Raw genomic sequence first — 26026 nt, 5'->3', positions numbered from 1 at the left:
GAGCTGTTATACTGCTCTCTGAAATCTTTCCAAAAGAGTCTAAACACTACAGTGATTTGCTACCTTCCATAATGCACAAGCATTTCTTTACCAGTCAGATATTTTATGTTGTATCTTTTTCCCTCTAATGTGACTCCATTCCATTTCTCCCACAGAATTTTACCCTAATATATTTTATACCTGAAGTTACTTTATTAATCACTCAATTATGTCTCTACTATAAAGTTATATAGGAAAATTGATTTATAGGGTCTCTATAATTATATGTCTCCAAATCAATAAATAGTCTGTTTTGATTTATCACAGTGATTAGTATTAAATGTTGACCCAACTATAGACAAATTTTAATAAGTCTTAAATACAAAAATGGAAACATCATGTAACTCTATCTGATATCTAAATGAGAGACACTATGATTTATTTTAAATTGTGTTTCTGTGCCTCTGAGTGAGTACTGTTTGCAGCTTGAATGAGTGAGGCTGCAACAGCATTTCTGTCTGGATGTGGTCACTGTATCTAGGTCCACACAAATCAATAGATGAGCAAGTGAGTTTTGTCACTCTATTCATAGAATTCCTCCTGAGTCATATGCCAAAAATGACACAGTGGTTTATCATTAATCATTACTTTTAGTGACTGAATAGCTGACAGCTTGATTACTTCCTTCTTCAATGTTATTGAAAGCAAAATAATGATTCAAAAAATATATTTTTTTTTCGGCATAATCATTTTCAATTATTTTGTAAAATAGGAGGAAGGTGATTGACAAAGTAACCCCTTGACCTTAACCAAGCATTAACACCCAGGAAAGATTACATTTAGAAAAGACACAATGATATTGGGGATCTGGAAACACTATCTTCTATAATATCTGAACCATTTGGAACACTGCTGCTGGTGACTGAAATGACAGACTAGGCTACAAATCTCATCATGGATAAATCTAAAAAAAAGTGGTTTTGGGGGATCAAATTACAAGATGTGAATGTAATGTACTATGTCATGCCATGTATATAAATTTTCAGAACACACAATGCAGTATTACACAGATACACAGGTACACATAAATGCACACACAGATATACGTATGTGATATAGAATTTTATCACTTGTAATGGAAAACTATAAAAGAATGGAGGAAAAGATACATCAAATTTTAGGATTTATTATGAATGGTGGTTTGGAATATTTCTACCCTTTCTTTAAATTTATATCTCATCTATAAAGAAATGAAGTCTAAAGCATGAAGAGAGTACAGGAGGAAGAAAGTAAGAAAAGAGGAGAGGAAGGATGGACTAAGTCATAAAGGAGGGGTTCATCTAAAAATATCCTCAACAGATAAATAATTATTCAAGACATTCTAGAAAAAATAATAGAGGACCTCTTATAAATAAGGTATGATAGATATATGCAAAAAGATGAAAGGCAAAGAAGGACTGAACGCTCTGCCTAGGCTAATACTGAGATGTATCACACTACACGTTCATAAAATAGCAGAAAATTCAAAGATAATCAGAATGGAAGGGAATACATTTTGTTTATTTAAAGCTGCAAAGTTACAGATATCTAACGAAGAGACCTTTTCCATATAAATGAGAATTTATTATTATCCTACAAAATGATTACATTGTCATGTATAATCTCAGTACTTATTACTAATTGTACATTTAATGTTATAACAATATTTTTATCTGTAAAGAATTACATTGAAACTATACATAAAAAACATCAAATTATTTGTGCTATGGTCAAAACTGGATAGGAATAGAACAAAAATGTTTTAGTAAGTAAAATATATCAGAAGAGTTGGCACACATAAATGTCTGGTCTTTGGAATATCCAGACTCATTCTCTCAAGAGTTTCTTAGAAGATGAGTTTGCCTGACTAATTCTTATTCCCTACTGTTTCTGTGTGCTGTTAACTATTTTTCCCAGGATAAAAACAATCAGCAAGGTTATTAGTTATGCTAGACTGTAGAAAATAAGGCCATTTAAGATAACCAATTGTTTCTTTATATTTCTGTGAGTAGGAGGGGGTGGATGACCAGCTTCAACTTCTGGGTGGATAAAATGCTTTAAGCCTCATTTCATAAGCAGGGCAGATTAACCATCCTCATAAAAACTGAAATAAAATTCATAAACATAAATGAATATCTGGTTTACAAATTTTCATGGCCTTCCTCTTCTCCAACTTTACTAATGAAGGAAGACCTGTAGGTACAGACTTTGTGCTAACTTAGACAAAGAAATTAAGTTCAGGTAGCTATGCAGATGGCTATGTGAACAGGAAATAGAGGCATGCATCCTCTCTGGAACTGGATGCTTATGTATATTATTGAAAGTCTGTTACATTCTTTCCATATTCACCTAGTTCCTCATATCACAAAAGAGAAATGGTAAAGCGTCTGGAAACTTTGGGTAACAGCTGAGTCTACTTAGAGAACAGAAAACAGCTCTGACGTTAAACCATTTTTCAGATGGTATCAATGTTTGGAAGGCACTCTTCCTATTCCTGAAATCCTTAATTTTACAACAAGATCCAAAGAATGTGACTAGCATAACCACCAACTGCAATACTGGGTTGGTTCCAAGTCTATATGAAGTTGAGGTAGATTCATGCAACTGCAAACTAACTTTCAAGGCATCATTCCTTGACAACTTTGCTGTGCATCTATTTTCAGGGTTAATAGCTCTGCTAAATTCCTGGGATTCTAATTTGGACAGTATGCTATATCCATAATAAAAGTAGAATGTAACCATGAATTTTGTTACTATTATCATCACATGGATTGCTTTATACACATTCTACCTCTACTGAGTTGTATCTCATTGGAAATGTTTGAAATGTATTTCTCCATCATATAATATCATATATTGAGCATGAGTAATAATTAGAAAATAAATGAATGGCATAGATTTTTATGTACTTATTATTTTATTTGGGATTTTTCCTTCATCATACCTGTTGGCTCGATGGGTGAGGATTATAAGGTCTTCACAGTTGATGGGGCTGCTGTAAAGTGGAGCAGTTTGTGGAGCATAGGAAAAGTTAAATTCAGGTGGGGGAAGGAAGCATTGTCACTACTGTTTGTACTGCTTAAAGTTCTGAGTGCTTATTCCATTTGTGAATCCAGCTTGGAAATTACAGAGAAAATATTGTTCCATTGGGTGTCCAGGCTCATGAAAAAATAATAGGTCAATTAATAAACAGTCTCATTGAGAGAGGAAATGTGGTCTGACATATGACTGAGCTACAAAGTCCATAACTACCTATGGGACTAAGCAGTCTATAGAGATGGCTCACATAATAAGGATAGCATAAAAGAATACAGAACGGACTAGTTGACATTTGAACCTGGATTTGCAGATTTGGGCAGAATGGAATTCTATTTCTGCAGTAGAAGTTATGTTGGATTAGCTCTCCCTCTAATAGAAACCCATTGTACATTCTTGAAAAATAACTACACAAAAGTGCTGGAAAACTAAAAGCATATATAAAATGGGAAGAGAAGTAGAAACTTAAAGGAATGGCACTGAGTGAGAATTTGTGTTTGTGTGTTTTTTCTGTAGATGTTTTTTTAATTCTTCCCATTGGATTAGAGAGCAACTGCATAAGGCATTACACTTTTACTGGCTTGAGGAGGCAGACAACAAAAATCAGGGCTTCCAGAATGGCAGGAAAATGATAGCAGAAATTCCAAAAAGGATGGTGTTACAAGGGAAACCCCAAATCTGCATGGCTTATAAACAGTGTATGTATGGGAATAAAGTTATGAGGATGGAAAGTAGCAACACTTGGGCTCCTGTCCACAGAAAAGGCAGAGTTTTGATTTACAGTTGAACCAAACAAACACTCTTCAGTAGAAAGTAGTGGAAACCATAGTCTCTACAACACGAAATCCACAATGTTCGGTCTTAATGCAAATCTATAGATACAGGAAGAATCTAGAATATGTGGCCAATTTTAAAGAGAAAATTGAACCAATATAAATTGAACATTAAATAATCCAGATGTGGAAATAAGCAGGTAAGTATACTAAAAAATCTGCTAAAAGTATGTTTAAGACTTTTATAAAATGTATGAACATGAAAAATGAACATATGGGCTGGCTAATCAGAAGAGAGATCTAAACTATAACAAACAACAGATGGGAATTTTAGAACTTAAAAATAAAATGTCTGATACTAGAACAGATGATATCATATTGGAGATGGAAGAAGAAAGGGATAATGCACCTGAAGAGATACACAGAAATTAACCAGTTTGAAGAACAAAGATAAAGAAAGTGATGAGAACAGAGACACAATTATCTGTGCAAGAATATAAATGACCAAATGACCTAACATGCATGTAATTGTAATTGAGACTCAGCAGGAAAATAGAGAAAAATTAGAAAAGTCATTATAATAGAGACAGAGAAATATAAAAACTTTAAAAAAAGCCCTCAAATTACATATATAGACAGTTAAGCAACCCCCAACACCCAAGGATTATAAATGAAAACTAAACTTACATATATCATTTAAAAACTGATGAAAACCAAAAATAAACAGGAACTGTTGAATGAAACTAGTTGTTTTTTTAGATATATGACATAAAAATAATCAGTGATAAAGGGTGGTTGACAGCATATCAGAAAAAACAGAGGCAAGAAGAAAATCATATGACAAGTGTAAAGTGCCAGAGGGAACAAACAAACAAACAAAAAGTGGTTAAATGGGTCAAAAGATGAATCACAGTTTCAAGTTCTCCGCATTCTAAGTAACATGGTGTAATATCAATTCTAAGATGCTTGTGGTAGGTTAAGGGTGTCTACTGTAATCAGTAAATACTAAAAAATTCTATTTTTTTTGTGGAGGGGGTCACATCAAAATCATGTGTGTGAGTAAAACATCTGAGGCCAAGGAAAGAATCACCAGAAACAGTAAAAACGGTGCTCAAGACTTTAACAAGATCAGTGTCACTCTCTGGTCCTGTCAAACAGACTGATAAAACTAATAATTCTTGTGGCTAATTTAGTAGACTTGTAATTCAGGGAACCATAGCCCATAATAAGGAGAATAAGGAGAAGAATTAATCAATCAAAATTATCCCAGAACTGACATTGATGATAAAATTAGAAAGCAGGACATTAAAAGTACTGTATCTGAACTTCCTAAATTCAAAAAATTTAGTAGAAATGAGAGAAATATTTTTTAAAACACCCAATCTGAACTTTCAAACTGAGACAAAAATTACCAGATCTGAAACAAAAAATACACTGGATAGGCTAAGTGGCATATTAGACATGGAAGAATGGGGTGAACTCAAAAATACATGAAGAGAAATGATCTAAAATAAAAATACTGAAAGAAAAAAAGTAATGTACATCAGTGAGCTATGGGGCATCTTCACATATCTTAATATTAGTAATTAAAATCTATGAAGAAGAGGGGTAAGAAAAGTATTGGAAGAAATAATGGTTTAAAACTTTCCAAACTTAATCAGAATTATAAACACTACAGATGCAATAAATGTCAAACATAAGAAACATGAAGAAATCTGAGCCAAGTATATTTAACCAAATTGCTTTAAAAAGGTGATAAAGGGAAAATCTTAAAAGCATACAGTAAAAAGGTTATATGATACACAGAAAAAAATGTGAAGATGACATCAGATTTTTCATTATAAATTATGAAAATGAGAAAACGGTAAAGCAACATTTTTACAGTATTGAAAGCAAAAAAGCCATCAACCTGATTTCCAAACCTGACAAATGTTCTTTAAAAATGAAGGTGAGCTAAAAACATTGTCAAACATGGGAAATAGCTGAAAATATTAATCATTAGCAAATCTGCAATACAAGATTATTCTTGGTATTATTACAAGGTTTTCTTCAGGAGGAAGATAAATGATCCTCAATGTGAATATGGACACCAAGGGGAACGGGGAGCTGACTGGAAAGGGTCACTACGTGAGTAAGTACACAGTTGTTTTCTCAGTATTTGTATTAGTTTCCTATTGCTGTTGTAAAATTACCATAAACAGTAATTTAAAATAACAAATGTACTACCTTAAATTTCCTGAAGTCAGAGGTCTAAAATGATTCTGCTGAGTTTCCTCTTGAAGTTCTACTGCAGAATCTCTCTCCTTGCCTTTCCCAGCTTTCAAAAGCCACCTTCTTGGCCTGTGGATTCCCACGTTCAAAGTCAACAAAATAGCATCTTCTCCCCTCTGTCATGACCTCTGCTTCAGTCCCTGTATCTCCTACTGTTGACAGGGATACTCCTGCCTGCTTCTCATCAGGACACTTGTGATTACATCAGGCAACCTGACAGTTTAGGATAATTTACCATTTCAAAGTCCTTAATCACACCTGCAAATTCACTTTTACCATGTAAAGTAATATATTCATAGGTTTTGGCAATCAGTGCATGGATATTTTTGTGAGGCTGTTATTCAGCTGGCAGCATTTAATTGAGGTATCTCTAAAAAGGGATTGTTTAAATAAGCTAGATGATGCATCATGAGGTTTATAATGCATATTAGAGCAAAATTATTGACATAAATAGCATATATCCTGGGAGGAATACTATACAATTATACACTGTATGTGAAGTTATATGGTATTAGTCAATGTTAGATTGAGATAAGATATTAACCTAAAACTGAAAAATAAGGTAACAAATACAATAATAGGTATAAAACAATAATGAAATGATAATGGAATTTTAAAATATTAATTAAAAGATGACAAAAAGGAAAAATGAACAGAGAAAAATAGAAAACACATGGCAAGGTGATAGTTATACTTAACCTTATCAATAATCACATGAAATGCAATGGACCAAAGACTTCAGTTAAAAGGTAGAGGTTGTCAGACTGCATAAAAATGGAAGGGCATAAATGACCTATAAGAAATACTCTTTAAATATATAAACATAAATAGGTAAGATGAAAAAATGTATACCATTTTATCACTAGTTGAAAGAAAAGTGAAATGATTATATTAGTAACAAGAAAAGTAGATTTTGGAAAAAGTGATGTTATTAGTGATAAAAAACTCATCTCATGATAAAAGGATAAATTAATCAAGAGGACATAACAATCCTAAATACACCTACTTACAGACCTTCAAAATATACAAAGCAAAAAACAAATAATACTGCAAGCAGAAATCAATAAATCCAGAATTATAGTTATATATTTCAAAAACCTTTCTCTTTAATATAAAATACAGGGTAGTATTTTCAAGTCTAATGTAGCTTTGCTGATTTTTCTTGCCCTGATTGATAGTTATAGGAAAGTCCACTGAAAAACAGTAGGATCCACATTCTTCTCTAGGGTCTATGAAACATTTACCAAAATAGACAATACCCTGGCCATAAAACAAGTCTCAACAAATTCAAAACTACACAAATTCAAAACTACTCAGGTTGTATAAGATATGTTCTTTGACCACAATTTAATTAAATAAACAACAGAAGTATCCTTGGAAAATGATCAAATATTGGTAAATAATTAACGCATTTCAAAATAACCTTCTGATCAAAGAATAAATAAAATAGGAATTTAGGAAAAATTTTTAACTGAATTAAATTTTTTAAAATCAGAATTTACAGGATATAGCTAAAGACAATCTTTAGGGTGAAATTTGTAGCAGTTAATACCTCCGTTAGGAAAACAACAACGCTAAAGAATGGTCCTTAGATTGCACCTCAAAAAGCTAGAAGAGAAAACTAAACACTCAGCTGACAAAAGAGAGGAAATAATGAACATAAGAGTGAAAATTCATGTCAGACGGAAGTTGAAACATAAAACAGGAAAACAATATTAGTGGCACCAAAAGTTAGTTCTTTGAAAAAGATTAACAAACCATAAAAATTTAGCTTCATGAACCAGAAATAGGATATAAGATCAATATAAAAAAATCACTTGGGCATATATATAAAGACATTCACAGTCCAAAATTTAAATTGAGAAAATAATCCCATTTAAGTACTATCAAGTGGCTTTGATGCTGTCCCACTTGCTTATTTTGCTTTTGTTTTCCTTGCCTAGGGAGACATAACCACAAAAAACCTGCTAATGTTGATATCCAGGAGTTTATTGCTTACTTTTTTTTAAGGAGTTTTATGTTTTTAGGTTTGTTTACATGTGGGTCTTTAATCCATTTTGAGTTTATTTTTGTGTATAGTGTAAGACAGGGTCCAGTTTCATTTTTTTCCAGGTTGCCATTCAGTTTTCCCAGTACCATTTATTGAAAAGATTGCTCTTTCTCCATTGTATATTCTTGCTTCCTCTGTCATGAATTAATTCACCAAGTAAGGGTGAGTTTTTTTCTATGTGCTCTATTCTGTCGCATTGATTTGTATTTCTACTTTTGTGCCAGTATCACACTGTTTGATTGTTGGTGAGGATGTAGATGAAAGGGAATTCCTGTGCACTGCTGATGGGGATATAAATTGGTGCAGCCACTATGAAAAATATAATGGAGATTCCTCAAAAATAAGAACAGAAACACCATACAACATTTCAAAAACATTTATTACAGTATTATTTGCAATTGTCAAGATGTGGAAGCAACCAAAGTGTCCATCAATGAATGAATTGATAAAGAAGATGTGGTGTACATGTATAAAAATCACTTGGGAATCTATATAAAGCCATTCACAGTCCAAAATTTAAATTGAGAAAATAATCCCATTTAAGTACTATCAAGTGGCTTTGATGCTGTCCCACTTCTTTATCGACAAGATCTTCTTTTTATTGCATGATTCCATTTATATGCAGTATCTAAAATATTCAAACTCACAGATGCAAAGAATAGAATGGTGGTTACCAGGGACAGGTGTGGAGGGAATGATGAAGAGTTGCTAAATGATATGCATAAAATTTCACTTATGCAAAATGAACTACTTCTAGAGATCTGATGTCTAACATTTTGTTCATAGATAACAATACTGTATTGGATGCTTAAATACGTGTTAAGAGGGTAGATCTCATGTTAACTATTCTTACCAAAATAAAATAAAGAAAAAAGAGATGGCCAAAGTGATGGAAATATAAGCAAGAACCAAGATATTCTGCCTTTAAGAGCCATCCTTCAAATATAAAGTTTCAGGTTAAAAATGAAAAGATGGAAAGTGCATTACCTGCCAACTGGAAACATAAAAGAAACCCAGATCAGTTGTATTAACGTCAGAAAATATAGACTTCAAGACAAGGAGAATAAGTATTAAGGGACATTTCATGAGGACAAGATGGCATTGATCAAGAAAATAATTTACCACAACAATCCTGTATTTGTATGTATGTAATAGTAGAGTTTTAAAGTAGATGATGCAGCAAACTTACAGAAATAAAGGTCAAAACCCATAACCTTAGCTGGAGATTTTAACAACCATTTCTTCAGATAAATGGTTGTTCTTGATTAAGTAAGAGGATTCACTGCAAAATCGTACCAGAGAAATTCCTTGAAGAAAATGTCCTACATCTTGAAGGGATTATGTCTCTTTTAAGTCTGTGAATTGTTAAAACTCATCAAATCATGCATTTAAGATATGTAAGAATTTTAAACATTCTGTGTAAATTTAAAAAATAGAGCTATAAATATATTGAGCTTTAGATGGTTGATTTGTTTTTTACAGTGGTTAGAATCAGCAATTCTGAATTTGTTTTCTCTGTATCTAGTCTTGATCAAATGCATAAATAGATTGTAAATAAATAAAGGAAACCAGATTTCTCACTTTGGAGAATGGAATCACATTAAGGCAGGAAGGTGGAGGTATGAGGAATCAATAGACAGGGCGGGACTGGTTGTCTCACCAAGATGAAGGACGTTGTTCTCTAAAGGAAGCTCTAGGATTTCAATCTAATCAGAAATTCATTGATTATTTTTCTCTTTGAGTCATACTCTACTTAGTTAGTCAATTTCTAGAGACAGTCCCACATGAATAGGAAAAAAAATGGGGAATCCCTTTACAAAATCTAATTCAACAGGGCTAAAAATGCATTAGGATATCAATATTCTGGTTCTGATAATTGTATTATGGTCATGCTGTTTGATAACATTAAGAAATTATGGGTGAAAGGTATGCATGAACTCTGTATTTTTACCTGCAACATTTCTCTAACATCTCAAATTATTATTTTTTTCTTTTTTAATTTTTTTAATTAAGGTATCATTGATATAAAATCTTATAAAGGTTTCACATGAGCAACACTGTAGTTATTGCATTCACCGTGTTGTCAAGTATCCCACACACACCCCATTGCAGTCACTGTCTAACATAGTTAGCTGCTATGGAGTTACTACTTGTCTTCTCTGTGCTGTACTGCCTTCTCCATGGCCCCCCTACATTTTGTGTGCTAATCATAATAACCCCTGATCCCCTTCTCCCTCCCTTCCCACCCACTTCCTTTTGGTAACCACTAGTCCCTTCTTGGAGTCTATGAGTCTGCTGATGTTTTGTTCGTTCAGCTTTTTTTAAAATTAATTAATTTATTTATTCTTCCTTTCTTTTTTTATTAAGTTGTCATTGATGTACACTCTTATGAGGGTTTCACAGGAAAAACGATGTGGTTACTACACTTACCCATGTTCTTGAGCCCACCCCCATACCCCACTGCAGTAACTGTTCATTAGTGCAGCAAGATGCCAGAGTCACCACCTGTCTTCTCTGTGCTACACTGTCTTCCCCGTGATCCTCCCCACCCCATGTGTACTAATCCTAATACCCATCAATCCCCTTCTCCCTCCCTCCCCAACTGCCCTCCCCCACCCCACCCCTTTGATAACCACTAGTCCCTTCTTAGAGTCTGTGAGTCTGCTACTGTTTTCTTCCTTCAGTTTTGCTTTGCTGTTATACTCTACAAATGAGGGAAATCATTTCGTATTTGTCTTTCTCTGCCTGACTTATTTCACTGAGCATAATACTCTCTAGCTCCATCCATATTGTTGCAAATGGTAGGATTTGTGTATATGTATTCATTCATCTACTGATGGACACTTAGGTTGCTTCCATATCTTGGCTATTGTAAACAGTGCTGCAAAAATCTGAGATCTTGTTTTGTTTAGGTGAATTCCTGTGAGTGGAATTCCTGGGTCAAATGGTATTTCTATTTTTAGTGTTTTGAGGAACCTCCATACTGCTTTCCACAATGGTTGAACTAGTTTACATTTCCACCAGCAGTGTAGGAGGGTTCCCCTTTCTCTGCATCCTCACCAGCATTTGATGTTTTTGTCTTTTGGATGTCGGCCATCCTAAATGGTGTGAACTGATATCTCATTGTGGTTTTAATTTGTATTTCCCTGATGATTAGCAATGTGGAGCATCTTTTCATGTGTCTGTTGGCCATCTGAATTTCTTCTTTGGAAAATTGTCTCTTTATATCCTCCGCCCATTTTTTAGTAGGGTTATTTGCTTTTGGGTGTTGAGGCATGTGAGTTATTTATGTATTTTGGATGTTAACCCCCTGTTGGATATGTCATTTACAAATATATTCTTCCATATTGTAGGATGCCTTTTTGTTCTGCTCATGGTGTCCTTTGCTGTACAGAAGGTTTTCAGTTTGATGTAGTCTGATTTGTTCATTTTTGCTTTTGTTTCCCTTGCCTTAGGACATGTGTTCAGGAAAAAGTTGCTCATGTTTATATTCAAGAGAGTTTTGCCTGTTTTCTTCTAAGAGTTTTATGGTTTCATGACTTACATTCAGGTCTTTGATCCACTTTGAGTTTACTTTTGTGTATGGGGTTAGACAGTGATCCAGTTTCATTCTCTTACATGTAGCTGTCCAGTTTTGCCAACACCAGCTGTTGAAGACTGTCATTTCCCCATTGTGTGTCCATAGCTCCTTTATCATATATTAATTGACCATATATGCTTGTGTAACATTTCAAATTATTTTAAAATAAAAAGTGTTTTTTTGAAACTGATTCCTCAATGCCAGAAGATGAGGTTTTTTGTTTTGTTTTGTTTTTTCCCAGTGTCTGACTGTGGGCTTTTGTCAATAAATATTTGAGTACTCTCATGTGTTGTTCAACTTCCATTATCTAGCAGTTGTTATCTCTTGTATGGTTCATACATTCTCCTTATAATTGGAATAAAGGTCTTTATTGATCAGTTTGGGTTCATAACTTTGAAATTTCTCTTTAAAAGAAAAAAAGTTAGTTTGTAAGCTCCATATGGTAGCTGCTCGTAGACATCCATGACATTGCAGACATATTGTTCACTGTTAAGATAGTGATGATTTTTATCATGAATATAATAACTGATCAAATGGATGTGTGTACTGAGAGTTTGAACTTCTGGAGGACAGGAAATCAGCCCCATCCGTCTTTTTATCCTCCACTGTCCAGCACTGTGCTTTGAGAAGATGTTTAATACACTTCCTGTATTCAAATTAATTGAATTGTATAAAAATATTGCAAATCATGTCTATGGTGATAATTCAAGGTTATGATTGTCTTTAATATAAAGCTAATTCAGTTCCCTGAATACTATCAACTTTTTTTTTTTTGTAAATTTACTTTTCTTTCTCTTAAAGTATCTCATGTTAACTATAGACAATTTAGAAAAAGTATGATGAAAAGAAAACTCATCAATAACTCTACCATGTTTAAAGTTGACCACATTTAACATTTTGCCTTGGTTTTGATAGTTTGTCTATAACTGTGTATTTTACAAAATGCAGGACATCCTGTAAACTGTGTGGATTTCTATAGCACACTGTTTCACATACTGGATCACTATAGCCAAAATATTTTACTTATATAACTCTTCCTTTAAAAAGTACTGCATATACAACAATTCCTTTACTCCTAACCATTAAACCATTAAATTCAAGTCTCCTCAGGAGTTAGCCCACTTTATAGGTGAGGAAATTCTGACTTAGAAGGAAGAAACTGACCTGGCTATGCCAGTCATAAAATGTGAAATCAGAACATAGGTACAGACATGATATCAGGACACACCAGTCCTGGGCAATGATACTGGGATTATGTGTAGACAGTGCATTTTTACCAGCACCTTTAATGCTTTCATACAATTATAAAGAACTAGTAGATGTTACTGCTTTCCTTTGCAAGAATAGCTTTATTTACTCAGCTGCTGCCAAGCCCTGCTGAGGCTATATTCCTTCTGCAAGGTGAGAGAAATCTACATGCACATTTTCCTAAAAAATGTAGCAGGAAACACAGGAAAATGTGTTACTTAGCCAAATCCTCCACTTGCTTAATCCACAATAACTGTGGATAATCATTCACTAAAGCAGTAGCAAAGCAAAAACAAATCAATTGGTCTAATATCTAAGTCAACCAGATTAAGACACACACAATTTTAAAAGGGTAAGAATGCATATTGTATTAAATAATTTATGTGTGTGAATAAACAATGAACAAGCTGGGGAGTATATTCATAAAATTAGAAAATTTAGAATTTAAAACTTAATTGTAAAGGAAGTACCTTACAATTACCTTAGATCTAATATTACCTTAGATAAAGAGCCCCGTTTAAAATAAATAAATATAGCAAAGCATTCACAGCAAAGAAGCATTCACTCAGATACTTCACTATGAAGTATTAAAACACCATAAGAATTGATATACATTTTCACTCACACTGGCCTACTTCCTGCCCATGTATCTTTTACTGTTAGGATAAATAAATGAATACTGCAGAGATGGTAGTTCTATAAGCTCATGATTATAACTTCAGGATTGCACTGTTTCCTGACAAACTTGCAAAAATTTTCTAGTAAATGTGTTTTCCCAATATCTTCAATGACTGTTTTGCCACTTAACACACTGCCATTCATCCCTTTCTTCAGAAGACAGTCTTGCCCTTACTTCATAGAAAATCAGAAAACATGTAAGGATCTCCCTCATCTTCTGGCTACTTTGTTTGCAGAACTAAATGGTTGTCCTCCACCCCATTTTTAGAGTATTCTGACACCCTGGAAGAGGAGACCCTTCTTCTGCTAAGGACCAGCATCACCCACTTATACCCCCATGTGTTGCATCCTCCTTGATACTTCCAGCATCTTTATCTCTGCTGGCTAGGTAGTTCTCAACAACACCCAAACATGTTAGGTAGCTCCTATCTTTAAATCAAAGGAAATACAAAATAAAAAACTGATTTCTTAACCATAAAAATATGCTTCTTTGCCCAACTAAATCATCAGTTGTTTTCTAATCCAATAGTTTGCATGTAATTACCTGTTTTCTTCATTTTGAATTTTGACATGTTTTCTTCTTATAGAAAACTCCAAATGAGTGCCTAACTACCAACGGTATTGCCTGAGATTTAATAATTGTTATTTTGCAAATACACTGAGTTCAAAGTTTTCTTAATGAAAAAATGAAATAAAAGTGGGTCAAATGAAATGCTAGTGCCCCCATTCTCAAATTAACCATTTCCTCTTTCCACTCTAAAGTTAATTCTATTTTTAGTTTTTTGAGGAACCTCCATACTGCTTTCCACAATGGTTGAACTAGTTTACATTCCCACCAGCAGTGTAGGAGGGTTCCCCTTTCTCTGCTTTCTGGCCAGCATTTGTTGTTGCTTGTCCTTTGGATGTTGGCCATCCTAACTGGCATAAGGTGATAGCTCATTGTGGTTTTGATTTGCATTTCCCTGATGAAAAGCGTTGTGGAGCAACTTTTTATGTGACTGTTGGCCATCTGTATTTCTTTTCTGGATAAGTATTGCTCAGGTCCTCCACCCATTTTTTAATCAGGCTATTTGTTTTTTAGGGGTTGAGGCATGTGAGGCTTTATATATTTTGGCTGTTAACCCCTCATCAGATGAGTCATTTGTGAATATATTCTCCCATACTGCTGAATGCCTTTTTTGTTCTGTTCCTTTGATTATAGAATCCTTTTATTTTGATGTAGTCCCACTTGTTCATTTTTTATTTGCTTTCCCTTGCTGGAGGAGATGTGTGTTCAGGAAAAAGCTGCTCATGTTTATATTCAAGAGACTTTTGCCTGTTTTCCTTTTAGAATTTTATGGTTTCATGTCTTACAGTTAGGTTTTTGATCAATTTTGGATTTACTTGTGTGTATGGAGTTAGACAATAATCCAGTTTCATTCTCTTACATATAGTTGTCCAGTTCTCCCAACGCCAGTCATTGAAGAGGCTGTCTTTTCCCCATTGTATATTCATGGCTCCTTTATCATATATTAATTGACCATATATTTGTGTGTTTATATCCAGGCTCTCTATTCTGTTCCATTGATCTATGGGTCTGTTCTTGTGCCAGTACCAAACTGTTTTGGATTACTGCAGCTTTGTAGTAGAGCTTTAAGTCAGGGAGTGTAATCCCCCCAGCTCTGTTCTTTTTCTCAGGATTGCTTTGGCTATTTGGGGTCTTCTTTGGTACTATATGAATTTTAGAATTGACTGTTCTACTTCATTGGAAAATGTTTTTGGTATTTTGATTGGGGTTACCTTGAATTTGTAAATTGCTTTGGGCAGGATGGTCATTTTAACAATACTAATTCTTCCTACCCATGAGCACAATATTGCCTTCCATTTATTTGTGTCTTCTTTAATTTTTCTCATGAGTGTCTTACAGTTTTCAGACTACAGGTCTTTCACCTCCTTGGGTAGGTTTATTCCTAGGCATTAAATTCTTTTGAGGCATGTAAATGCAGTTATTTTCCTGATTTCCCTTTCTGCTAATTCATTGTATAGGAATGCAACAGATTTATGTGTATTAATTCCATATTCTGCAACTTTACTGAATTCAGTTATTGGTTCTAGCAGTTTTTTGGGGGAGCCTTAGGGTTTTCTATGCATAATTTCATGTCATCTGAAAATAGTGACAGTTTAACTTTTTCCTTACCAATTTGGATGCCTTATTTCTCTTTGTGTTGTCTGATTGCCATGGCTGGGACCTCCAGTACTATGCTGAATAAAAGTGGTGAGAGTGGACACTGTTGTCCTATTCTTGATCTAGAAGAAAAGCTTTCAGCTTGTCTCTACAAAGTACAATGTTGGTTATGGATTTGTCATATATGGCCTTTATTATGCTGAGCTACATACCCTCTGTACCCATTTTGTTGAGAGTTTTTATCATGAATGGATCTTGAAATTTGTCAAATGCTTTTTCAGCATCTATTGAGATGATCACATGGTTATTATCCTTCTTTTTGTTAATGTGGTTGGTGTATAATATTGACTGATTTAAGAATGTTGTACCAATCTTGCATCCCTGGGATAAATCCCACTTGATCATGAGGGATAATATTTTTTACTTCAGTTGGCTAATAATCTGTTGAGTATTTTTGCATGTATGTTCTTCAGGGATATTGGTCTATAATTTTCTTCTTTCTTGTTGTGTTTGTCTGATTTTGGTATTAGAGTGATGCTGTCTGTGTAGAATGAATTTGCAAGTATTCCCTCCTCTTCTAATTTTTGGAAAACTTCAAGAAGGATGGGTATTAGCTCTTCTGTAAATGTTTGGTAAAATTCAGCTGTGAAGCCATCCAGCCCTGGTTTTTGTCTGAGGGCAGTTTTCTGATTACCAGTTCAATTTCATTACTGGTAATTGGTCTGTTCAGATTTTGTTTCTTTCTGGGTCAATCTTGGAAGGTTGTTTTTTCCTAGGAAGTTGCCCATTTCTTGCAGGTTGTCCAATTTATTGGCATATAATTTTTCATAGTATTCTCTAATAATTCTTTGTTATTTTTGTGGTATCTGTTGTGACTATTCCTCCTTCATTTCTGATTTTATGTGTGTACTCTCTTATTTTCTTGATAAATTTGGCTAAGGGGTTATCTATTTTGTTTATTTTATCAAAGAACCAGCTCTTTGTTTCATTGATGTTTTTCTGTTGTTTTATTATTCTCTTTTATTTATTTTTGCTCTGATCTTTATGTCCTTCCTTCTACTAATTTGGGTTTCATTTGTTTTTCTTTTTCTAGTTTCTTTAATTGTGGGTTTAGACTGCTTGGGATTGTTCTTTTTTCTTGAGGTAGGCCTGTATTGCTATGTACTTTCCTCTTAGAACTGCCTTTGCAGACTCCCACAGATTCTGGGCTGTTGATTTTTTGTTTTCATTTGTTTCCACATATTGATTGGTGTCTGATTTAATTTTTCATTGATCTATTGATATTTAGAAGCATGTTGTTTAGCCTCCATGTGTTTATAGGCTTATTTTCTTTGTGTAATTTATTTCTAGTTTCATATCATTGTGGTCTGAGAAGCTGCTTGATACAATTTCAATCTTTTTTAATTTATTGAGGCTCTTTTTGTGGCCTAGTATGGAAAACATTCCATGTACACTTAAGAAGAATGTGTATCCTGCTGCTTTTGGGTGGGATGTTCTGTAGATACTTGTTAAATCCATTTGATCTAATATATTGTTCAATGCCTGTTTTCCTTATTCATTTTCTGTGTGGTTGATCTATTGATGTAGTTGTTAATGTCTCCTAAAATTTATGTGTTACAATCTATTTCTCCCTTTAATTCTGTTAGTATTTGTTTTACATATTTAGATGCTCCTAAATATGGGTGCATAGATATTTATAATATTTATATCCTCCTGTTGCACTGATCACTTTATCATTATGTAATGTCTTTCTTGGTCTCTTATTACTTGCTTTGTTTTAAACTATATTTCCCCTGATACAAATACTGTTACTCCTGCTTTTTACTCCCTGCTATTAGCATGAAAAATCTTTTTCCATCCCTTCACTTTTAGTCTGCATATATCTTTGGATCTGAAATGAGTCTCTTGCAGGCAGCATATAAATGGGTCTTATTTCCTTATCCATTCTGTTACTCTGTCTTTCGATTGGCACAGTCAGTCCATTTACATTTAAGGTAACTATTGGTAGGAATGTAATTACTGCCATTTTATTAATTGTTTTCTGGTTGTCTTCTCTGTTCCTTTCTTCCTCTTTTATAGTCTTCTCTTGTTATTTGATCATTTTACTTAGTGTTGTGATTGGATGTCTCCTTTTTAACTTTTTGTGTATCAATTACCGGCTTTTGTTTTTTGGTTACTAAAGGTTCAAGAATAGCTTCCTTACTGTATAATAGTCTATATTAAATTACTGATTGTTCTATTTCTAACACAATCTAAAAGTACTTCTTTTCTTCTTCTTCCTCCTCCACACTTTATGTATTAGATGTCATAATATGCACTTTTAGTGTATCCCGTGACTGATTTTGTGTATGGTTGGTTTTGCTACTTTTGTTTTGTTTTAATTTTGTACTTGCTTGGTAATTAATTGTTCTGCTACCTTTTCTGTGGATTTGATTTTGCTGGTGAAAACTAGTCAGCCTTAGTCACATTCCCATCTACAGTGTCTTTAATATATCCTGTAATGCTGGCTTAGTTGTTATAAGATCTTTGAGCCTTTGTTTATCTGGGAATTATTTAATCCCTGCTTCAGATTTAAATGATGATTTTACCAGGTAGAGGATTCTTGGTTGGAGGTCCTTTTGATTCAGTACATTAAATATATCATTCAATTCCCTTCTGGCCTGTAAAGTTTCTACTGAGAAGTCTGCTGATAGCCTGATGAGATTTCCTTCATACATAATCATTTTTCTCTCTCTGGCTGCTTTCAATACTCTCCTTATCCTTAATCTTTGCCATTTTAATCATTATATGCCTTGATGTTGTCTTCATGGGTTCCTTTTGTTAGGATCTCTCTGTGCTTCCATGACCCGAGTGCCTATTTCCTTCCCCAGATTGGGGAAGTTTTCAACAACTATTTCCTCAAAGATCCTTTCTTTCCCTTTTGTCTCTCTCTTCTCCTTCTGGTATCCCTATTATGCAAATACTTTTTTTATTTGGATTGGTCATACAGCTCTCTTATCATCCTTTCATTCCTAGGGATCCTTTTTACTCTCTGTTCCTCAGCTTCCTTGTGTTTCTGTTCTCTAATTTCCATCTCATCCACTATCTCCTCTACTTGCAGCAACCCACTATTCAATCCCTCCATTATATGTTTCACTTCAGTTACTGTATTCTTCTCCTCTAAGTGGTTCATTTCCAAATATTTTACCTCTTTATTTAAGTCCTCCCTGAGATCTTCAATACTTTTTCACAGATCAGTGAGCATATCTATGACTTTTACTTTGAAATTTTTATTAACGAGACTGGTGCTCTCTGTTTCATTTAGCCCTCTTTCTGGTGTCCTTTCCTGTAGTTGTTGGGAGCATATTCTTCTCCCTCTTCATTTTGTCAGGGTTTCTGTGTGCCTTCCTTTCTATTAGATGGATATGCTAATTTGCTATGCTTTCTGGCCTAGAGAATAATGGCTTTATGAGGAAGGCATCCTGTGGTGCCCAGAAGCTCAAGACTCTACTCTCCAGTGCCCAGTTCTACTTTGTGGGTTCCTCAGTTGCTGCTGATGTGCAATGGACAGGGACATCTTTCTTTCTGTCTGCCAGTACTGGTCTGAGTCTGCAGCATCAGCAGATTGCCTCAGCAGCCTTTGTGATCAGAGCAGAGGCCTCTGCTGGGATCACTGTGGATGGGGCCATCCTCTGCAAACCCTACAGTGATGGGAGACCTTCAGGGTTAATAGGGTGGGTAGGGCCATTGTGCAGCTCTGAGGCAGGGCAGGCCATATAGCACTGGGTTGGACACCCACAGGGAGGAAGGAGCTCAGGGCTGGCTCCTGCAGGTGCCTCCCCAGTTGGGCTTAGATAGAGCTGAGAAGGCTGGGAGAGCTACCCCTGCCTGCCAGGCAGCAAAGTCTGATTTTGTTGCTGGGCCGAGTGGGCTGGCTACTGGCAGTGTGCACAGAGAGGTGCCTTGGGGCTGAATTGCCAGCAAGGGGGGTGGAGCATCTGGGGCTCCTTACAGTTCCTGACCTGTTGGGCCAAGGGATGCATCCTTCACCTTCAACTTCTGAGGAGACAGCTCTGTTCAACCCGTGCTTCTCTGGCACCTCACCCACTGCTGGAAAGTCTTTAAACTGCCACCTCTGTATTTTGTCTCAGTGAGACCAAAGGAGTGTTCCAGTCCTCCACAAGTGGCTGGAATCTAAGCCTCCCTGAGTATTCTACCTGTCCCAGGTGTCCAGCACCACTAATCACCAGAACCCAAGGTAATGTGGTCTTGTGCCCCAGAATAGATCCCCAGGGCCAGTTGGGCAGCACTCCTGGGCTCCTACACTCTCCCTGCTCCATGTCTCTTTCTCCTGCCTGTTTGTGGGATGCAGGAAGGGCTTACATCCTGCTCAGTAATGACTTTGTCACTTTAACCTTTTCTGTGTGGTCTTCTCTTCTTTCCCAGGTTTAGGTAATCTGTTCTGCAGTCTTCAGGTTGTTTTCAGATTTAGTTGTATTTGTTGTAGTTTCTTCTTTTATGTGTTTATGGAAGGAGGTTTCTGCCTTGCCTTTCTATTTTGCCATCTTTTTCTTCACCCTCTAATCCTGTTTTTATATTTTTTATTACATTTGTTTAGATCCATGCACATTATACAGCTTTCTGCTGCAAATTGTAGTTCTTAAGCTTTTGAGGTTTATCCATACAATTCTACATGGAATTATATCATTTACATTATTCCACTGACTGGAGCTATCATGTTTTGGTTATTCCTTTTGATGGAAAACAAGGCTGTTTCTATTTTTTTCTTACTCCAAACCACACTGTGCTGAAAAATCCACTCTCCTGTCTCTTAAAGTACATGTATGACCATTTCCATGAAATATCCAGGATTATGAATTAATTGCTCATTAGATAGGCTCACTCCCAACTTAAGTAGATGGTGTCAAATTGCTCCCTAAATTGGTCTGATTGGTTTACATTACCACCAGCGCCATGAGGATTCATTTTCCTCCAACATTCCAAAAGCAAATGATACAGTAAGGCTTTTGAAATGTTTGCCAGCCCAATGTATTCACACTTGAATTTACCTGATCATCATTATACTTGACACATTTTCATATACTGGACATTTGGGTTCCCTCTTCCATGAATTACTTTTTCACCTGTTTTGCCACTTGTCAGGTTATATGCTTTTGTCTAAATTTAGGATTAATTTACATATTTTGGGATCTATTTCTTTGATGAGTATATGACTTAAACTATCATCTTGCAGGCTGTGCCCTTACTTTAAGTCAACTTATATGTCTTTTTAAAATATAAGTGCTTTATTTTTCATGTAATCTTAATTATTAATATTTTCTTTATAATTCCCTAGAAGATTTTTGTTAGTTTTATTATTCATATTTAAGTGCCTAACATATAAAATTATTTTATAGGGGATAAAATGAGAATGAAAACTGATTTTGGGGTGTCATATTGATGTCAGTTGTAATCCATTGTTAAATTATCCTTAACAATTAATTTGTGATGCTCTCCCCCTCACATACTACATGACTTTTAGATGTGAGACTTTTTCTGGACTCTTTAGTAGGTTCTACTGACTTATTAGCCCACCTTCCCCAATACACAGTGTCTTAGTTATAATAATTTTTTTGATACCTGGAAAAGCAGATTCTACCATCTTATACATATTTCATTCATATTAGCCACTCTTGCCCCTTTATTATTTTTCTCTTATGTTTTCAAATTAGTTATTGCTGATATATATTCATCTTAAATTCAGCAAGTTTATAGCCAACAAACTTTATAATTTTATGTCTACTTCCCTTGGACTTTTCTTCACCATTATGTGTGAAAAGGTACATATATTTCTAATTAGTATGTTAATATTATCTCACAAGTTTTGTTATATATCACTTTGTATGCAATTATACGTATTTCAAAAATTCATCCTTTTACCGAATTCATCATTTAAGGCTGACATTTTAGCTTTCAAGCATAGCAGTTTCTTTAGTCAGTTTTATTGATGTACAATTTACATAGAAAGAACTTGCCTATTTTTAAGTTATAATTCATTAAGTTATAATCAGAAGTACCTGTGCAGAAATGGATACATCTTCTATGATATAAATTTACCCAAGTATTTTGGTTATTATGCAGGTACAAACTGGTACAGTATACTCACTAACTTTATGCTTTTAGGTGTTTGGATTTGAAAAACACAATCATCTTTGTCTCGTTTACCTTAAATCAGGGCCAGCAACAGTAAATGTTTCCTTAATATAGCCCAGCAATTATAGTATATTCTCTTCATCCATTTATCCCCCACTCTTTTGACTAAGGCTTCTCACCTCTGTTCAAAATCAATACCTTCTCCCCCATCTTTCCTTTGAAGTGATTACCTACCTATATTATTCACTGAGATACAAAGCTTAATAAGAAGAGATAAGTTTGGTTTTAAGTAACAGAAAGACAAAATTACTGCAGTTAAAAGCATTAGGAATTAATTTTCTTCCAATAAAAGAAGATATCTAGAAGTAGATAGTTCAACATCAACATATCTTCTCAAAGAGGGTATTAAGGACTCACTTTAAGCACAAATCTTTTGTCTTCAGATCTCAAAACAATTGCTGAGCATTTTGATTTGCATTAGTATTCCAGGAAGGAGGAGTGTGGAATTGGCAAGGGCCCAAACACACATGGGATAAGTTCTACATTGTGGGACACTTTTTCATTTTGTTTGGAAAGGACAGATATCTTCTAAAGCACTTCAGCTGTTCCTCCTTTGCATATGTATAACACACGGCCACTGCCTGCTACTGTCTGGAGGTTTTATATCCCACCTTCCCCACCTGTTGCTCGTCTGTTGATTCATCTTGGGAGCCTGAAAGAGCAGCTGGGCCTGCAATTGCTCCACTTTGCCCTGGGCGTTCCTGGAGCCTTTTTCCCTGGGTCAGATGCATGTGTTTAGTGCCAGGTGTATGAGTCCCAGTTTCTGCAGAATGTCCACACCACCCAGTTCAGAGGCAGCAGGAATTGACATAGGTTCATGAATCCATCGTCATGAAGCTCCAAGTCATGCCTGGAGGTTCCACCATGCTCTTGATCTCTCCCATATTACATCATTCCTCCCATTCCGACTACCTGTACAGTGGCTTCAGACTCCAACATGACATTCAAATGATTGCCTTAGGAATACTATTTAACCAGTTCCCACAATTACATGAGGATAAAACCTGTAATAGATCTCTCTCTCTCTCTCCCTCTGTGTGTGTGTGTGTCTCTCTCTCTGTATGTATACATACATATATCACTACCAGGAATTCTGTTTTTCTGGTTGAACCCTTAATGATATACACTTTGCAGTTGTAAATTGGTTTTGGTTAACTTGTTATTACTTATTACTGACCAACTTGTATTTTCAGTTTCAAATAAAACTTTTCCATAATTTAATATGAAAATGTAGATTTAATTTCACTTAGTGTATTAGTTATTCAAGGTTCTCCAGAATAACAGAACCAACAGGGTGTGTATGTGTGTACATTTACATATCTATATATCTATGCCTATATCTATATCTATATCTATCTATATCTATATCTATATCTATCATCTGTATTTTAAAGAATTGGTTCAAATGATTCTGGAGGTTATCCACATGTAGTGGGGAAGACAGGCAGCCTAGGGACTCAGGGAATTGTTTCTTTGAGTCCAAAGGCTGCCTAACAGCAGAACTCCTTGTTTGGGGGAGGTCAGACTGTGTTCTAATAAGGTCTTCAACTGATCCTATGGAGTGGCTACATTGTGGCGAGAATCTGTTTCGCTCAAAGCCTACAGTGCTAATCTCATTTAAAAACACCTTCACAGAAACATCCAGGGAAATTATTTGACCAAATATGTGAGCACCATAGCCCATCCAAGCTATACATAAAGTATACCTGTCTAGTTAATTTTTATCTGACATATCTTTTTCAATCTTTAACTTTCAACTGTTCAGTGTTGTTTATTAGTTATGCCTCTTATAAATATTTTTAGACTACAGTTAAAATTTTTAATGTGATCTAGCTCTTTTAATTGGTAAAATGGTCATATTTGCATTTAAGCATATATTTGTAATTATTTCTTTCATAATAGTCTGCATTTTTCATTTGCCTTCACATTTCTTGGCTTCTTTTTTATTTATCTTGCTTAAGTTAGATTTTCAAGTTTTTATATTCCTTTTTATTTTCGTCTGCTTATTTGGAAGGTATGGAGAAAGTTTCAATTATTTATCTGTTGCCCTTAAAATTTTATGCTTAATTAAATTTTCAATGTTTCTAATAAAGTCTAAAATTACTCAGCAACTCCTTCCTCTGAATAAAATGAGGTCCTTAGCAAAATTTAGCCTCTTACAGACACTGTCTCTGCAATTATTTTCTGTGTTATTGCTGCCTAGAGAGGTGGTTTTTGCCTTATACACAGAGAACACTAGTCAAGTTTTTACAGTCAATAGTTAAATTAATTTACATATATGCTGCATTTGCTTTTCGCTTGTACACATCTTTAACATTTCCAGCTTTGTCTTGGGAATGCTTTTCCTTGCTGAGATAGAGTCAACCAGCATTTCCTTTAAGTTCCATAATTACTGAGGCCGCTTGCCATTTTTAGTTATCAAGTGATAACTTCTGTGTCATTTTACCATTGATTAAAGTGCTTGTTTCCAATCCTGCCCACTGCTTATTGTGACAATTATTTTTTTTTATATTTGAGTTTGTATAATTAACTAAGATTAAAATTATTTTAATACCCTTGTCTCCTTTTTCTGTCTGCTTCATAACTTCATATTATCATTTTGGGATAATTTTCCTTCCTTTACCTTTTTGAGAATCGTAAGAAAAACTTACTTTAAAGTTGTAGTTTTTCTGTTATTTTCATTTGACCTGAGACAAATCCACATTGTTATTATGGATACTATTGGATTTATTTCTTAGTGCTATTATTCTTTGTATGTTTTCACAATTTTGTTTGAAAATCCAATTTATTAAGCATCATTTTTTTCTTTATTTTTGTTGTTACATTTAGTTTTTAAACACTGTTTCTGTATTTTCTCTTCTATGTTGGTTGCTTTATAGGGATCTCCTCTCGGTCTGGGACTATATTTTTATAGGTGTCTTTGCTAAGTGGTTACTCCATGGACAGCACAAATCTGATATCAAGCCAGCGGTTCATGTGTAATCTGAGAGAGATTATCTGTGTCGTTTGGCCTCCCTAGAGAGCAACTGCCTGGACTCTCTAACTCTTCCTTTCACTTGCACAGGCAGCAAGGCTTACAGCAGCCTCTGCTGTGGAAGAGAGCCTGGCACCTGGCTGCTGCCTCATGGCAGGAATGCCATCCTTGTGGTCAGAGGGAAGGAGGAACCCCCATCTCTCTGTCCTCTGGACTTACTGGAGACTCCTTCTTGACAGTCTTATTTTTGCTTTCTTGATAAGCATACTTTCCTGATTTTCTTTGGAATGTTCATTTTTAATTTATTATACAGGCACTTCCTTTTCTAATAGTAGGAAATCCTTTTCTTAACACCTACAGGCTAGCAATTCACCAGTTTATATACCCAAGCAATACCACTTCTCTAAGCACCAGACTGACCATGTAATAAACTTGGCCAGAGCAAAAGCCCCCACAGAATGTATTTGGGATTTTGCTTTTGTGTACATTTCCCTTGTCCCAAATAATAATTCCAGTATTTCCATACTGGAAAGGCTTTGCTTTTGATGTGCTTTGAGTATGGGGCATTGTGCTGTGATGTTTTTTGGTTTTATTTCATCACTGCATCCTAAAACATACCATATACAGCTCCCAGGAACTGATGTGGAGCAGTCACTAAATACATTGTTACATGGAAAAGCAAGTAATTGAAGAGGGTATATGTGTGCAAGATGTGTTTTAGAAGTAAAAGAATATGCATGCATATACTTAACTGTGCACTGATTAACTTTGGAAGGAAACACAAGGGCTGGTACGTGAGGCTGCCTTCCAGGAAGGGAACTGGGAAGTGGGAGACTTGTTTTTTATTGTATCCTCCTTTGTAACATTTGAATTTTGTATGTACCATATGTATTAAAATGAATTTTTGGTTAGTAATAAGTGAATTAACCTCTACACCCCCCAAAAAAGATTGGATCCTGGCTCAGAGAGGGCAGGATGCAGTTAAATTCTTAGTGATCATAGGGTCATATAATGAACTCAATAAGTTGTTTAGTGTGTCACA

This window comes from Manis pentadactyla, chromosome 7 (assembly GCF_030020395.1).
Source record: "Manis pentadactyla isolate mManPen7 chromosome 7, mManPen7.hap1, whole genome shotgun sequence".
Lineage (NCBI taxonomy): Eukaryota > Metazoa > Chordata > Mammalia > Pholidota > Manidae > Manis > Manis pentadactyla.
This window is presented reverse-complemented; position numbering follows the sequence as displayed.